Genomic DNA, 6,000 nt, shown 5'->3' on the forward strand with positions numbered 1-6,000 from the left:
TATGCGTTCCTGCTAAGGTATTCATCACATTCACACCAAATGTAGTCATCATGATCTGAGAATAGTCCTGACCCTAAATGACGAAAGGATTTTTGATATCTCAAACGGTTTGGCAATGGCGAGGCGTATAATACACACGTTACGCCCAAAAACAGGAAGTGGGCTTAATTCCGTTCTACATCATCTGATCGGGCTGATATTTTACAAATATATTCACTTTTGGAGTGCAATCACATCCATATCCACATTCATCTGGGCGTGGCTACACAGCGCCCCCTATGGTTCTTTTCTAATATTGTGGACATATACTTTCACGTAAATGCACCACGTCTGGTAGGCATAAGGGTCTCCTCAAGACACACACATTTCTCATTTGCATCCCTTAACTTTTCCCAACAGGAAGTGAGCTATTTTGGATTTTGTGTGTTTTTAAGTGTTTTTTCACGTACCAAACTTTGAAATACTCTTCCTAGGGGGTTCATCACATTCACACAAAATGTGGTCAGCATGATATTATAGCCCTGACACACAACTATGAACTGATTTTTAATATCTTGGAATGGTATGGCTATGGTCAGCCTTAAAATTAACTTGAAATGCTGCCCAAACAGTTCATGTTTTAATACAATTATGTATTAAATAATTTCATAAAGGTATTAAATTCTACATTGCCTGATTTTGAGGCTACAACTTTTCACATATGTTCATTGTTGGAGTGTCATCACATCCATTAAGCAATAATAGTTCACTATTTTCGCTGGAGACTCATTATATCCAGTCTTAAAACTTCAACGCAAGTCGCAAATGACTCTCCCATTTCTAATACGCGACTGCCATCTACTGGCAAAAGTTAGTATTGCATATATCTTGCAATGACGTTCAATGTTATTTGGTTTAAAAAAAACCGTGTTGTAGCATTTTAAGGACTCAATACAAAACAGCTGTTCGGAAAGTTAGCTTGAAAATCAAGAAGCCTTATTAAGGAATTCGAGCCGTTTCTATTTGACTTCATTCGGTTGAAGTGAATGCCGTAACCCAATTAAATGTAATTCGCGTCGGAATACACATAATAGCGTACACTGTCAACGTGAAATAAAAATATATAGAGGTTTAAATCGATCCTATATTGGGACATTTGTTATGATGGCTGGTGCAACGGGCATTTTCGGTACCGTTGACCATAATCGAATGCTAGCATTTATATCATTACACTGACCAAGTCCTGTTAAAAAGCACATCACCTTTGTGGAAACAGTGAAGTTGTCTACACAATCTATTCTACTCACAGACTAACTGCGTCGCTGTAACTTCCCCCCATTTCTGATACGGGGATTCCATTTATTGGCAGAAAGTGGAACTTTTATATTTTTCTTCCTTCAAGTGATTTTTCAACGATAGGTTTTTTTTTTTTTTCTAGCGAGCCAGTAGGCATAACGATGTATGATTTACAGCTGCAGCCTACGTGACAAAATGTATTGACAACACCCAGCCCGACGTTTCTTTGCATCTATTTTCATTTTTGAATAGAATATCTGAAGTAAATATTAAAGACATTTAATGACTGTCTTTAACTGGCAGGAGAGTAGCATATATTTAAAAGAGTCAAAAGTCAAAAAGAAACGTTAACGTTTGAGATGGCTCTGGTCGAACTCTGTGTTAACATGAGACCGTTATGTTCAACAAAGGTATGGCATGCAGGTCGTTGCGAGATGACGCGCATTGGCTAACAGCAGCCAGCCTGTCCACTGTCTGTGTGAGTCAAAAAAACAGGTCAGCTACGTTTGTTTACATGAATAGAAAACTTTCAGTTAAATCGCCAGATATGTTAGTTTATTTTGCTTGTCATTAAACACGAATTAAGAGAACATACAATTTCGCTAGGAATTTTTGACTTAATATGAAAATACCGGATTGAGGGCAGAGACTTGGCATCTCCTTTAGATTTGGCTGAACAAATGCGTTTCAGGCAGCATAATTACCGGTGAAATGGAAAAGAATGATGCTGGCTAACTCGACGTTTAATGCAATATTATCCGACACTTCGGAGAGAAATTATTTAACCAGGATGAAAGGAAACATACAACTTTTGGCCAATAGATAACGTACGTGTATAAGAGGGCAGTATAGCTTAATGGTTCAGACAGTGGATTAAGACATGCAAGGTCCGCGGTTCCATCCCCGGTGCGGCCACAATAAAGTTGAATAGTTTCTTTACGCCAATGGTTTTATTTTGAGTGCATATTTATAACCGAATGACTTCTCAAGCGTAAATTGTGCCTCCCGCTGTAAAATCTATTGAAATTAATTCATCTCTGCTCTCCAGACAGGACTGGAGCATATTATTACACTGTGCAAGCAAGAAGTAATTTTTGTTTCATTCTACATTGTCTGATGTGGCAGAAACTTCACACATGTTCATTTTTGGAGTGTAATCTCATCCATATACCAAGAAAGGCTCAATGGCATAGCGCCACCATCTGGCAACAGGAAGTGGCTTTAATTTTACTTGACATCTTCCAATTTTGCTGAAAATGGACAAATATGTTAATTATTGGAGTGTAATCAAATCCATGAACCATACACGGCTCAATATTATACCGCCACCATCTGGCAACAGGAAGTGGCTTAAATTTTACTTGACATCTTCCAATTTGGCTGAAAATGTACAAATATGTTAATTATTGGAGTGAAATCAAATCCATAAACCATACACGGCTCAATATTATAGCGCCACCATCTGGCAATAGGAAGTGAGGCTTATATCATTGATGCATTCCAATAGCAGCAGAAACATCTTCATTGATCAAAGGGGAATTCCTGTGCACACTATACGTTGTCCAGGAAGGTGATTATTTCCAAAGTGTGTACATATTGTGAAACATGTCATTGGCACAACTATGCCACCAAGGCGGTTGCGCCCATGGTGCTTGGGCCCGTTCATTGCTGCTTGCAGCTATATTTATTATTATTATTATTATTCTTTTTTTTTCAATGTTTTGTGCATTTTTGAGGTGCTTGCCATGGATGAAAACTCACAGAATTTTGCACACACATCAAAAGTGGTGGCTGTCAGGATCGCTCAGATGCTCAGACCTGGGCGTCGCTGAGGAACTCCACAGCGCCTCCTATCGCATTGTCATCTATTGTGGGCAGGCACTTTGAGCAACCTTCACAAAATTTAGTTCCCATATAGTACTCCTCGGCCTAAACACATTTCTAATTCGCATCTAATCAAATATACAAACAGGAAGTCAGCCATTTTGGATTTTGTGCGTTTTACACGTACTGCACTTTTAAGTACTCCTCCTAGGGGGTTCATCACATTCACACCACCTGTGGTCAGAATGGTCTCAGGATACTCATGATGCTAAATTGCCAGGATATTTTTGATAGCTGAAACGGGACGGTCCTAGGGAGGCGTAGAATTTTTATGTCACGCGGCGCCAACAGGAAGTGGCCGTAATTTCATGGTCTACATTGTCTGATCTGGCTGATATTTAAGAAATACGTTTATTGTTGGAGTATAATCACATCCATATCCCAAGAACGGGTCAATGTTATAGCGCCACCATCTGGCAACAGGAAGTGAGGTCTTTATCATATTTGTATGCCTTCCTGCTAGGGCATTCATCACATTCACACGAAATGTGGTCAGCATGATCTTAGGATAGTCATGACCATAAGCTGTGAAGGGATTTTTGATATCTCAAACGGTATGGAAATGGCGAGTCGTACAGTACACATATTGCGTGCAAAAAAATGATTTTTTTTTCGACATCGTCCGATCTGGCTGATATTTTATAAATATGTTCACTGTTGGAGTACAATATTAAATATATACATATCAATCGGGGCGTGGCTAGACAGCGCCCCCTATAATAATTATTCTCTTTTTTTTCAATGTATTTTGCATTTTTGAGGTGCTTGCCATGGATGGAAACTCATGGAATTTTGCACACACATGAGAAGTGTTGGCTGTCAGGATGTATCAGATGCTCAGACCTGGGCGTGGCCGAGGGACTCCACAGCGCCCCCTAATGCTTTGTCTTCTATTGTGGACAGGCACTTTGAGCTACCTTCACCTACTTTGGTGTGCATGTGGGACTCCTCTGGACAAACACATTTCTTATTCGCATCGAATCAAATATGTGAACAGGAAGTCAGCCATTTTGAATTTTGTGCATTTTACACGTACTTCACTTTTAAGTACTCCTCCTAGGGGGTTCATTGCATTCACACGAAATGGGGTCAAAGTGGTCTGAGGATAGTCATGATACTAATTCCAAAGGATATTTTTGATATCTCAAACGGTATGGTCATGGCGAGGCATACAATTTTTATGTCACGCCGCGCCAACAGGAAGTAGCCATAAATTCATGGTTTACATTGTCTGATCTGGCTGATATTTTACAAATATGTTCACTGTTAGAGTGTAATCACATCCAAATACCAAGAAGAAATCAATGTTATAGCGCCACCATCTGGCAACGGAAGTGAGGTTTTTATCATGTTTGTATGCGTTCCTGCTAGGGTATTCATCACATTCACACCAAATGTAGTCATCATGATCTTAGAATAGTCCTAACCCTAAATGACAAAAGGATTTTTGATATCTCAAACGGTTTGGCAATGGCGAGGCGTATAATACACACGTTACGCCCAAAAACAGGATGTGGGCTTAATTCCGTTCTACATCATCTGATCGGGCTGATATTTTAGAAATATATTCACTTTTGGAGTGCAATCACATCCATATCCACATTCATCTGGGCGTGGCTACACAGCGCCCCCTATGGCTTTTTTCTAATATTGTGGACATATACTTTCACGTAAATGCACCACGTCTGGTAGGCATAAGGGTCTCCTCAAGACACACACATTTCTCATTTGCATCCCTTAACTTTTCCCAACAGGAAGTGAGCTATTTTGGATTTTGTGTGTTTTTAAGTGTTTTTTCACATACCAAACTTTGAAATACTCTTCCTAGGGGGTTCATCACATTCACACAAAATGTGGTCAGCAAGATATTATAGCCCTGACACACAACTATGAACTGATTTTTAATATCTTGGAATGGTATGGCTATGGTCAGCCTTAAAATTAACTTGAAATGCTGCCCAAACAGTTCATGTTTTAATACAATTATGTATTAAATAATTTCATAAAGGTATTAAATTCTACATTGCCTGATTTTGAGGCTACAACTTTTCACATATGTTCATTGTTGGAGTGTCATCACATCCATTAAGCAATAATAGTTCACTATTTTCGCTGGAGACTCATTATATCCAGTCTTAAAACTTCAACGCAAGTCGCAAATGACTCTCCCATTTCTAATACGCGACTGCCATCTACTGGCAAAAGTTGGTATTGCATATATCTTGCAATGACGTTCAATGTTATTTGGTTTAAAAAAAACCGTGTTGTAGCATTTTAAGGACTCAATACAAAACAGCTGTTCGGAAAGTTATCTTGAAAATCAAGAAGCCTTATTAAGGAATTCGAGCCGTTTCTATTTGACTTCATTCGGTTGAAGTGTTTGCCGTAACCCAATTAAATGTAATTCGCGTCGGAATACACATAATAGCCTACACTGTCAACGTGAAATAAAAATATATAGAGGTTTAAATCGATCCTATATTGGGACATTTGTTATGATGGCTGGTGCAACGGGCATTTTCGGTACCGTTGACCATAATCGAATGCTAGCATTTATATCATTACACTGACCAAGTCCTGTTAAAAAGCACATCACCTTTGTGGAAACAGTGAAGTTGTCTACACAATCTATTCTACTCACAGACTAACTGCGTCGCTGTAACTTCCCCCCATTTCTGATACGGGGATTCCATTTATTGGCAGAAAGTGGAACTTTTATATTTTTCTTCCTTCAAGTGATTTTTCAACGATAGGTTTTTGTTTTTTTTCTAGCGAGCCAGTAGGCATAACGATGTATGATTTACAGCTGCAGCCTACGTGACAAAATGTATTGACAACACC

This window comes from Conger conger, chromosome 8, assembly GCF_963514075.1.
Source record: "Conger conger chromosome 8, fConCon1.1, whole genome shotgun sequence".
Classification (NCBI taxonomy): Eukaryota; Metazoa; Chordata; class Actinopteri; order Anguilliformes; family Congridae; genus Conger; species Conger conger.